General features: G+C 41.4%; 1 pseudogene; it reads right to left on the reverse strand.

The window, feature by feature from the left end:
* Positions 1-12,133, reverse strand: part of LOC149834694 (ubiquitin carboxyl-terminal hydrolase 14-like) — a 54,374-nt pseudogene that overhangs the window by 23,944 nt on the left and 18,297 nt on the right.

A 12,133-nucleotide genomic window follows, 5' to 3' on the forward strand; every position in this document is an offset into this window, starting at 1 on the left:
CCTCCAACATTTGTTTAAGCTTTACTGCGTTGGACTTACTTCTTTAAAGATTATTTTAATCCACTCCTTCATCCTATCTGAGTGTGTATCAACCTAAAAGGAAAAGATGTAGGTGTGTACAAACATCTTTTTGTTCTCTTCTTCTTTTCCTTTTCTTGGCTGGCAGTGTAGGGTGTTCTCTTCTTCTTTTCCTTTTCATGGCTGAAAGTGTAGGATGTTAATAGTTAGTTCTCTTCAATTTCTTAGAGTTCTTAAGCATCATTACCTTGACAGTCAACAGAAAAAATCAAGAATGCTTTAAACATTAAATTAGAAAAGGGAATACTTAGCTGCCTCAAACTAGAGAATTCTTGATGATTGGCAGCAATAACTGCCTTAAACATGGGAGGAGGTATACCTTCTTGTTTTTGAAAAAAATTGGAGAGAAAATGACAATAAGAACTCAAACAAAGATCCTTTCAATGTAAGCAATAATAAGATTACCTTGAAAAGTATAAAAATACAAGTTCCAACATAAGAAGAATGAGGTAAATTGAATAGGTGACTTCTTGCAGCAATCAGTGCTATTCAGATTATATCAAACAATTTTAATACAAAGAATGAATATTCTATAGTTGAATGAATCAATTTTAATGCAAAAAAACAATCTTATCAGAATACACGAACATCTAGTATGACACACTACAATCTATAGAAAGCAGAAATAATTATTTTGTGGTTAAATCCACTACCAGAAGGAGATGTTAAAGATATCGAGATTCAAAAATGACACTACAAACAGCGACCAAAATCGATAATTGTTGCTGGCTAAGTATTACTTGTTGCTCAGTCCTTTGCATCTCATAGGGACCTCTCCTAGTGACATATTTTATAATAAACATTTCAACACAAACTAAACTATTGTATTTTCCTTTATTCCTTTTCAAATGACATGCTACAACATACATTCCTCTCAGTTCTTTGCATCTCATAGGTATCAATCCTAGTACCATACTCTATATTAAACACTTTGACAGTAACACATTGTAAAACCCGCATTTAAAAAAAAAAATTTATCGGACCCGGGTCGGGTCCGGACCCGAGCCGAGCCGAGCCCATCGTCGTTAGGATTTTAAAACCCGACACAGGAGAAAGGGTTTTGAGAAAAACCCTTTCCCCTGTGCGCCGCAACCCCCCCCCCCCCCTTTTTCAACCCGATAAGGATGGAAATCGGGGTTTCCCGATTTCACGCCTCCTCCCCTGAGCTCTTTAAGAGCACCAGTGGAGGACAAGGGGAGGCACACCTCCCCCTTGCGTCTCCTTCTTCCCTGCGCACGCCTTCAGTGTCGCCGTTGCTGCAACCCACGCCGACCGACGACGCCGGCCATCGTCGTTGGCTTCTTCCCAGCTACGCTGTCTCCTCCCTCTTCGTCTCTCTCTCTCTCTATCACCTCGTCGGGAGGCCGACAGGCGGCGCACGACCCCTGCCGCGCCTCCCACCTCCCCTGTGCCCATCGGAGGCCCGACAGGTGGCCTACGGGCCCCTGTCGTCCCCTTTTTCCTCCATGGGGGGGGGGGGGGGGGGGGGGTTCGCCGGAGTGCCGGCAGGGGGCCAATGGCCCCTGCGACACCCCCTCGCCCCGATCTCACTCTCTCTCTTCGGCAGGGGTTTGTCCCCCTGCCATCGTCTTTTCGCCGGACGGCAGGGGATCGACCCCTGTCGATTCGCTGTCGTCGGCAAGGGTGCGACCCCTGTCGTTTCAGTACTGTAGACAGGGACGCGACCCCTGCCGCTTCAGTGTTGTCGGTAGGGGCTAAACCCCTGCCGATTCGTTGTTGCCGGCAGGGGCTAGCCCCCTGCCCCTTCGCTGTCGTCGGCAGAGGTGCGACCCCTGCCGCTTCAGTGCTGTTGGCAGAGGTGCGACCCCTGCCGCTTCGCTGCTGTCGGCAGGGGTGCGACCCCTGCCGCTTCAGTGTTATCAGCAGGGGCTAGCCCCTGCCGTTTCACTGTCGTCGGCAGGGGTGCGACCCCTGCCGCTTCAGTGTTATCGACAGGGGTGCGACCCCTGCCACTTCAGTGTCGTCGGCAGGAGTGCGACCCCTGCCGCTTCTGTACTGTCTGCAGGGCTCGCCCCCTGCCGCCTCGCTATGTTTGACAATGGCTCATTCTCTGCCGCCCTGTTGTCGTCGGCAGTCGGGGGATCACTCTGTGCCGCCTAAGCCTACCCTTGCCCCCGTCTCACCATTAATTATAATAGCATAATTGAATATTTCACACTCTTGCAGATTTTTGCAACAGGTCCCGTTCGTGTTCCGCGGCCCGACTCTCGTATTATCCTCACGCATATGCGTACGCGATTGCATAACATTCTGAGGTAGGGTAAAGTCGCACAAGGGGCAATAGATCTAATTAGGTTGAAATAATTAAGATGTCCATGCCAGTTGTACTTAGATTCATATTGCTTTTGCGTGGCGTATTATTCTTGTCTACATGTTTATGAGTCGAGGTACGATTTTACTCTTTGAGTATTAATTTGCGTATTTGCTTATGTGTTGAAAGTGGTTTCGCACTTTTTGCAATACTTATGCCCTTAATTGCTTGCATATATACTTGCCTGTACGTTCCTATGGGTTGATGTACAATTTCATTATTCGATTATTATTTTGCGTAGTTGTTTATGAATTTGAGGTGTGGTTTCGAACTTTTTGAAATACATATGCCCTTGTTTGCGTGTATACATTTCTGCCTGCATATTTCCTTTGAGTGAGGTATGACTTCGTGTCTCATGTATTACTTATGACCTTATGTGTCTGCCTATCTAAGTGGTCAAGGTAGGGTTTGGCACCTCGTGTGTTATGCGTTTTTCCCTCGATGTGTGGCATCGCAAGTCGAGAGTTGTTTGTTGACATGTTATAACCTGCATATGCTCACACTCATGGTAAATATGTACTTACATAAATGTAGTCTTGTGCCTATCCTGTTATCACTTGTTTTCAAAACACTAGAAGTTGCACTTGTGCACTATAGTTCTTTTAAAGAGGATTTCCTTCTGCAAACCCAGGGCTCTTCAAAGTGCACAACTTTTGCAAAGTTAAGTTTTAAGTCCTGTCGGATTTCAAAGTCACATATAGGCCCTCCCAGGTCCACACACTTGGGAGAAATACTTTATAACCCCGATTTGAGTTGCGGACCAATTCGAATAACCCTGATCTGGGGCATGGGCATATGAATGAGTGGGGTTCTGTTGAAGGACCCATTCTTTATTTATCAATCTAGTGTCACATGTCGATACTAAGATAAATTTTGGATGTAAGATTGATAGTGTTGTGCCTTGCGTGAATGACTTAATGTGGCATTATGGCTTTTAAGGATGAATCGTGCCAAATGAGCACTCCTATATTCTTTGGATCGTTATGAAGTTGTGTGTTCCTTTTTAGAAGCCCACACACCTCCCTGGTTCAGTATAGCATACTTTTAGACATGCACAACATGTTAAGTACTTTGTTGATCGGACGAGAGATCTGAGACGACCTTGTATCATGAAATATGCAAAATATTGTTGAAATGAATTCAAGACTTATCTTGTCAAATTGTGTTGTGTTACTTCTTATGCAGATAATATCTATTGGGGTTTCTTTGGTGAAACCATATCCTTTTTATCATAGTCGTACTTTTGACAAGTACGTCCGTACTTTTTGACAAGTACGTCTTCTTACGTTGCGCTGATTGGATGAGTAGGTTGTGGCAACCTTGATGAGTGCAAATAACAAAATGCTGAGATCACCTAAATAAGTGATGTTTTCGCCTTCACCGGCAAGATACTTGAGTTGGTCGAAAGACCAGAGTATGTAGAATGGGTCTTCAGTTAACTACCCCTGATGTACTCATTCTAATCGTTGACTCCTGTCAGGAGAGAGGACAGGAAGGTACAAAACTTCGATGGACAGGCCATTAATGGCAGTTACGAGCAAAAGACTCGGCTTCCCCAGTCATCGGAGTTAGGGGAATGGGACTACCATAATTATCCTAGGTGGTAGCTCTCCATGTTTGGGATGCATCCATTGTTTATGTTGCTTTGGGGATTTCTCTTTTGGTCACCGACCGTCCCCTTAGGTGCGGACTCAGTCAGCTATCCGGGTTATCATAAAATACATAGCATAATAAACCCCCGGATCAGTCTAGGCTGTTTTTAGAGTCGTGCCTTGTGTGTACCCACTTGGCCAGTTAATATCGAAACATAATTTAAATCCGATTACACAATTTGTTGAGTTATACGCGTATGAAAGTTATGGTGTACCACCGGTTCAATATTTATTGAATTGTGTGTGTGGTTGATGAAATATTGTATTTTGCTAGTTAAATTTCTTATGCAGTTCTTTGCTCGTAGTAGTTAGCCTACTTGTGCCAGTAAAATGCTTGTAATAATTTTAGCATTGTGCTCATGATAGTTTGCTCTATGACTCTGTTGAAAGCAAACTGCTATTTAATTGCCTGTCTACTTGACATATTAAATTATTCTGCTTAATTATGTTCTATATTGTCCTGTTTGTGCAACTACCAGTTTTTAGTGAAACTGACCCATTTTATGGGCAGGTTTTGGATAGGTAATACAGTCTGCGATGGCACGATGGTGTGATGAGTTCAAGATAGAGCTTTTTCCCTGACGTTTCGCTCCTGAGGACATGTTGGTAAATTTGGTATAAAGTGTATTTCAAATTTCTCTTTTTATAAAACCTTGAGTTACTAAAACTGTTTTAGTAAACTTCTTCTTGGTTTTAACAAACAAATTCTAAATCATTGAAATTGCATTTTAAAACCCTTTGATTTCAATAGTTGTGCGGAATTCGGTAAAAGAAAGTTTACGCTGTAATGCGCTCAAGGTCCATCGACTTGCTATTTTAAAAATATCATTTTCCGCTGAAGTACTATTTAGACTCTGATAATTGTATGATTTCAAAGCTTTCTAAACTATTCTAAAAGTTACAAGTCCTGGATATTTGGGGCGTTACAACTTGGTATCAGAGCGACAGGGAAAATAGTGATTCTTGACCATCCGCATCTGCATCGCACGGTAAGTACTATTGATTTTGTTGTTTTGTGCTTAATTTGATTAAAATATTTTGCTTCGATTTAGATGTCGTATAATGAGATGAGCGAGGCAATAAATGTTTTGACTGGAGCCGTTATTCATCTCCAATCTATGGTTCAGAACCTGAGTCATAGTGTGGCTTGCGAGAACACCTTTCAGGGTCAGTGCGATAAACAGATGGATAACCATCAAGTTCTCCCGGATCTATTGTACTCCCAAAATTCTATTGTTTGCTCTTTCTGTGGTAAGGTGGACCATTCAGTGAAGAATGCTGCCATAAGCGAAAGTACGATGGGTGGCTACTGGCCACACAAGGCTTGGAGCAAGGGAAGCAAGTTAAAGATATTCAGATCAATAAGTCAGTTGGTAGTAAGGAAGTTAGCAAATGCCGACTTGCCAATGATACAATGCAGAGATCCCCACCTAAGAAACAAAAGCAAGGCAAAGGAATCAAAATACATTGATCGTCTAGTCATAAATGCTCGAAGTGTAATTATGGTCATCCGGGACAACAATGCCCTCGAGACACTGGAGGTTGTTTCTATTGCGGAAAGATGGGGCATTTCGCCAGAGTTTGTCGCAAGAAGGAAGCAGATCTGAAGAAGCAAACCGCGAAGGAAAGTCAGCAACAACAACCCAAGCAGACTCACTAGTAGCAATAAAAGTAGTGAACCGTGTTTATTTTCATCATGACGGGTTAGGTAGGGAATTAGTGAATAAACACTTTAATAAGTTTGGGTAAGACTTTATTTTCTAGTACGGATCTTGTCAAGTAAAAGTTTATTAATGAAGTTACGTATGAATTTTGTTCAACCTAGACCCTTATGATTATGATGCTTATGCAGGTAAATGACATGTTACGCCTACAACTGATTAGTTTTTGAGTAGTTGACTTGTTACGCCTACAAATGATTAACTTTTAGGTGGTTGACTTATACGCCTACAAATCATTAGTTAGACTATTTAGAGGAATGACACCTCACGACTACAAACACTTAGTTTTTATGATACATCACGCCTACATAGTTGTGTTGCAGAGGTTTGCATTATGATTGTTTGTGAGAATATATCATACATGTATAGCATGATGGATATCATATTGGACTAAAATGTCTTGTAGATCTGTGCGTGTGTTTCACACTGATATGGTCGAATGCGATGTGCTTGGAGGTAAAAATATATATACATAAGATGATGCAATGATCTGAATGTCTTAGATGCATATATGATTTGAATCCTGTGTGCATAACTCGAACTGCGTAGAAATTACGTATCTTGAGGTTTAGTTGATTCTTGATATATACCATGATCACATTGTATAGAACTCATGCTTTGAGGTTAAATTTTGATAATGCAATGCTCCTGGTGGCAATGATATAATGCATAGGATAATATGCTTTTGTATGATATGATTGAAATGCATGTGACCTCAAATTTTGAAAGTATGCGATATATGTTTAAGTTCAATAGTGAACTATGATTTATGGAACCTTATTGATGAAATGGGTGATTTTATGAATTGAATACCATATGAAGTGATGTGATGCTCATTGATGATATATATATATATATATATATATATATACTTTTGCCCATTATTGGTGGTTATCGACCCTGTGAGTGGTCGTTTGTTTGATGCATATATCACTGATTTCAGTACCTGTTGAGGACCTTGTCCCCAAAGGATTATCTGTGAGGGTATGTATGATCAAGATCAGGTAATCCGACTAGTGGTGAATCTCTGTGAGGAAGTACACTGTCCAAGATCGGGTAGCCGCAAAGACGGCGTATATTTGTCCAAGACCAGGTAAACCATCTAGGGCGGTAATTCCTTGTGAGGTCATACATTTCCTAGACCAGGTGATCCAGCGTGGAACTTGTAGATTTTGATTTCGTACAGAATTATGGTGTGTTAGGATGCTCTTCTGAGAGCATTTGATATAGCCAGTTATGAATCTTTAGATTTGGCTTTCTGTTGTAGTATGATTATATATTGGTAGAATCGGATCCTTACTAAATCTAGATCTTGATACAAGGATATGTTTTGTCTTCTATGAAAGTTAGGGTCATTCTACGAATGATAACTTAAGCGAAGATAAGACAATTGGCCATGTAAGGCCTTGAGTTATAGGGATAAGTTGAGGCTATTCCGGACATAGAGTCTGTTAGAATTAGTAAGGGTAATGAACGACAACTTGATTATGATAAAGTACAGAAACCTCCGTTCAAGGAACGTAAACAAACTACAGCAATGTCTCGTTGTGTCTCTTCATTCGTATCGAATGTAGTAGAAGGTAACGAATAAACATTCTTACAGTCTTCTGCCAAACCCTTTTTGTGACTCCATATAAACTCTTGCGAAGACATAAATTATTAACAAAATCACTCACATTTTGTTTGATCGAGTTGTTGGCTTCGAACCTTTCTCAGGAATTTTTTATGTGTTGTCCTGACGATTTTAATAGCATACGTGTTTCGGATCACTCACACATATAGTGCATCCTCATTAACAATGATTAACTATGAACCAGATTGTTGCAGATAATCTTTTAATGATATTTCGCGGACGAAATTCTTTTAAGAGGGGTAGGATGTAAAACCCGCATTTAAAAAAAAATTATCGGACCTGGGCCGGGTCGGGTCCGGACCCGACCCGAGCCCATCGTCGTTAGGGTTTTAAAACCCGACACAGGAGAAAGGGTTTTGAGAAAAACCCTTTCCCCTGTGCGCCGCACCCCCCCCCTTTTTCAACCCGATAAGGATGGAAATCGGAGTTTCCCGATTTCACGCCTCCTCCCCCGAGCTCTTTAAGAGCACCAGTGGAGGACAAGGGGAGGCACACCTCCCCCATGCATCTCCTTCTTCCCTGTGCACGCCACCAGTGCCGCCGCTGCTGCAACCCACGCCGATCGACGACGCTGGCCATCGTCGTCGGCTTCTTCCCAGGTACGCTGTCTCCTCCCTCTTCGTCTCTCTCTCTCTCTCTATCACCTCGTCGGGAGGCCGACAGGCGGCGCACGACCCCTGTCGCGCCTCCCACCTCCCCTGTGCCCATCGGAGGCCCGACAGGTGGCCTACGGGGCCCTATCGTCCCCTTTTTCCTCCATGGGGGGGTTCGCCGGAGTGCCGGCAGGGGGCCAATGGCCCCTGCGACACCCCCTCGCCCCGATCTCTCTCTCTCTCTCTTCGGCAGGGGTTTGTCCCCCTGCCATCGTCTTTTCGCTGGACGGTAGGGGCTCGACCCCTGCCGATTCGCTGTCGTCGGCAGGGGCTCGACCCCTGCCGATTCGCTGTCGTCGGCAGGGGTGCGATGTAAGATCTCGTGCTTTCGGATCTTAGTCAATTCATGAAAATTTTGAAATTTGGCTAAGTCTGGTAAGAAAATCGTTTGAGACTCGAGTTTTAGACCGAGGTCTTAGAGTTTGGGTTTGACCCAAGTCTCATCAACAAGGTCTAGACAAGCCAATCAAAGTGTGGCAAAGAGTTTTAATTTCAACTTTTAAATTCAAGCGAAATTCAAGCAAAATTCGGGTTATTTTTGGGCGAAATTCGGAATTTGATATTCATGTAATATATCATTGGATGTGCCTCGAAATTCTGAGCGCAATGGTATTTTACTTTTACAAATTTGAGTTCTGGTTGGCCCAGAAATCACGTTTTTCTAAAATTTTAGCAGTTTGTTGAAACGGATCCGAAATTGGATCGGATTGCATCCAAGGCGTAGGATCCAAATTTCTATGGATTTGGGTCCTAGTTAGGTCCTATAAAAATCTGGAGTTGATACAAGTCTTAATCCAAATTTTTGTATGAGTATGGGTTTGGACCTTGGATCTTGGATCCAAATCCGGATCCAAATCCAAGCTCAACATTTTTATGACTTTAAATTCAGCTAGGAGCTTTAAATTGGAGTTATTAGCATATAAAAAGTCTCCATGGTGAACATGACCAATTTTGGGAACCATTGAATATTTAAGAATAAGTAAATTCAAAAAAATAAATTTATTAATTTAATTATTTTTATTAATTTCGGGATTTGGGTTAAGAGGGTTTAGGGTTAACCCTCTTCCCTAATTAAAAAGGGTTTAGAGGTTTCCATATCTTTTAGGAAAGGAGGGTCAAAAAGTCAAACAAAATAATAATAAGTAAAGGAGTCCAAAAAAAAATCTGGAAACTCCCTAAAGAGAGAGACCTAATTCAGGAAACTCTCTAAAGAGTTTCCAGCTATTAATAAGAGAAGGGAGGGGGGGGGGGGCGGCAGCCCTTCTCCCTCATTTGGCTGTAGAAAAAAAAAGAGAAAACAGGAAAAAGAGAAGAGAGAAACAGGGAAGGAGAGAAGAAAGAAAGGGAGAGAAGGAGAGGAGGTCATTGTTCTTCAGCCCAAGCTTTCTACAGCTTCCATTATCACGATCTTGGTCTAGGTACGGGTACTCCTTGAAACGAATGAGAAATCGGGTAGAGATTGGATTTCCACGCGTCTTTTGATGAAAATCCATGGAGGAACAGTGGACCCACGATTTCCATTGTTACCCCTTTCGTATATGTTGTATTCTTACTGTTTCTTAACAAAAAAAACGGTATAAAATAATAAATATCAAGCAGTTTTTGCATAACGCTTATGCTGTCATTTTTTACAGCAAACACAGGCCCAAACTGGGCCTGTGTATATGCGGTTGGACCCAGCCGACAGGGTCGGCTGGGCTGGACTTACCCTTTTCAATATATATATATATATATATATATATATATATATATATATATATATATATATATATATATATATATATATATAACAAATAGTTCTGGCATGTGTTGATGCAAAAAAAAAAAAGTGTTAATATGTTGTTTTGTGTGTTGTGCTCTTTTGGGCCGGGCCACGGCAGGCCCAGCTGACCCAGTCAGCTGGGTGCTAGCCTGTGGTCTTGGGCATAGAAAAAAAAAATTCTGTCTGTATATGTTGTGGTTTCCTGACAGCATACACAGGCCCAAACTAGGCCTGTGGATATGCTGTCAGACCCAGCCGACAGGGTCGGCTGGGCTAGGTGACTTAGATAAGAAAAAGAAAAAAATTTAAATAAGAGGATATATATATATAAGGTGAGATATGTATAGGGTTTAAACATTTCTGTTAAACTCCTATGCTGCTGTTATGCTGTTCCTCTTCGACAGGCTACACAGGCCGGACTGGGGACTGTGTACATGTTGTATGCTGTCCAGCTTCGACTCCTATGCTGCTGGGACTGTGTACACGCTGTCATAACCATCCGGGTGTTGGCTGGACATGGGATGGATGTTGAAGTACTGACAAACATAAATTTTTCCTTAAGGCATGCATGTCACAGTTAATGATAAACACTTACAGACATGCATTGATTGAATCAAATCATGTAACAGCAAGCATGCACTTATTTAAAAATTTTGCATTTGATTGTCACGTAGAACGGTAGTAGTTGTGTTGATGTGCCTATGACTATTGTAAACAAACTCATTTCATTGTTGGCTATATACACGTGAAAATACATATATGTTGATATTTCTTTTAACGTAACAATGCATTTACCAGTGGGCATGCACATGATATGAACATATAGTGACATGCATATGTGACTCTTGTTAAGGTTTGCAACCAACATGAGTAGATACACAGTTGGAAAATAGGTATGCACATAAGGAAGCTCACTTAAAAGAAAACATGCATCCATTTGAGTTTGCATATAGGGAAATTCTGAAAATTTCTGTGGTTATGCTTATGGGTTGTGAGCTTGTAACTAACTTGAAAAATGTGCAAATTGAAAGTACATGATTTACTTCACATACAATATGTTATGGTTTATGCATAATGTACATCGGTGAACAAAGTGAATTAACGAGGGCTTGGTAAGCCCAAGTTGAGGGTTGCTTTTCCTTATTCCTGTCAATGCATTGCAAAAATCATGTTTTTCAAATATTTCATTTTATTGAACTGTTCTACATGTTTCCACGGGCCGGAGTCCTGTAATGGCTCTCGCCAGATAGACGCGAGCTTTTATCTTTATTTTTGCATATGATGTTGCAAAACTTAAGAAATTAAATTTTAATAAAAAGTAATAATAAAGAACAGTGTAATATACCTTCTGGGATCACTCATCTGGAGAATGAGGATCTTAGAGATCCGGTCTTGGGGAGACTGTGAGGATACAAAACTCTGTGTGCTTAATTTGGTCCCCTAAACCCGATATTGAGGTTCCTTCTCCTGACCACGGTTTTAGGGAGAGTCCGCCACTTTACCTGGGGGTGGTGTGTTTTGACACAACTGTTGTTTTTGGTACCAAAGAAGTGGCACTTGTGGGCATGGGGTGTCCCTTGTGTCCCCGACATTAGATGTGGAGGTCTAATGTTCCGAAGGTGATTCGGTCGAGGGCTAAGTTTGGAACCCAATAATAAAATACAAATTGTGTGTTAAGCTACCCTGGGAACCTAACTTGACCTCGGGGTTTGTACCCGTTTGGTGTATCCACGGGCAATGATAATTAAAAAGAGAAACTTAAAGTTGTATGCATTTAATAGGGCATGCATAGGGAAACAAAAGACTTAAATGAAAGATAATAAAATGATTCATGCATTGAACAAAAGTCATGTATTTTCATGTTATGCATTAGATCATGCATACTTTAATGGTTCCCTTAATCGATACATGATGGTAAGTGTTGAATGTTTATTTCTTGTTGCATGCTGAAGTTTTATTACATGCTACTGCTTTACTGTCTTTGCATGCTTAGCATTTATGATTGTTCCATGAATAAATTCTCAAATGCTATAAACTGTCTTGTATGTATTTCCCTCAATTGTTGCATGATATCTTATATTAGCCCTTTATCTCACTTGTTTCATTAAGAAGTAGTTGTGCTCAGGATTTCGATTCTGACACCCTACTTTATTGGTTTTTCGCAGAAACAGGTGATCAGTGAAGTCGACAGCTACTGGAAAGGGCGCGAGAGTCACACTAAATTTTGACAGCTTCATTTGTGGACAGAGTGGCTCTTTCTTTTTGGTCTTTCAGTCTATTGTTCTTTTCATTTACTTATTTT

Source organism: Nuphar pumila, chromosome 6 (genome assembly GCF_984573655.1).
Source record: "Nuphar pumila chromosome 6, dmNupPumi1.hap1.1, whole genome shotgun sequence".
Lineage (NCBI taxonomy): Eukaryota > Viridiplantae > Streptophyta > Magnoliopsida > Nymphaeales > Nymphaeaceae > Nuphar > Nuphar pumila.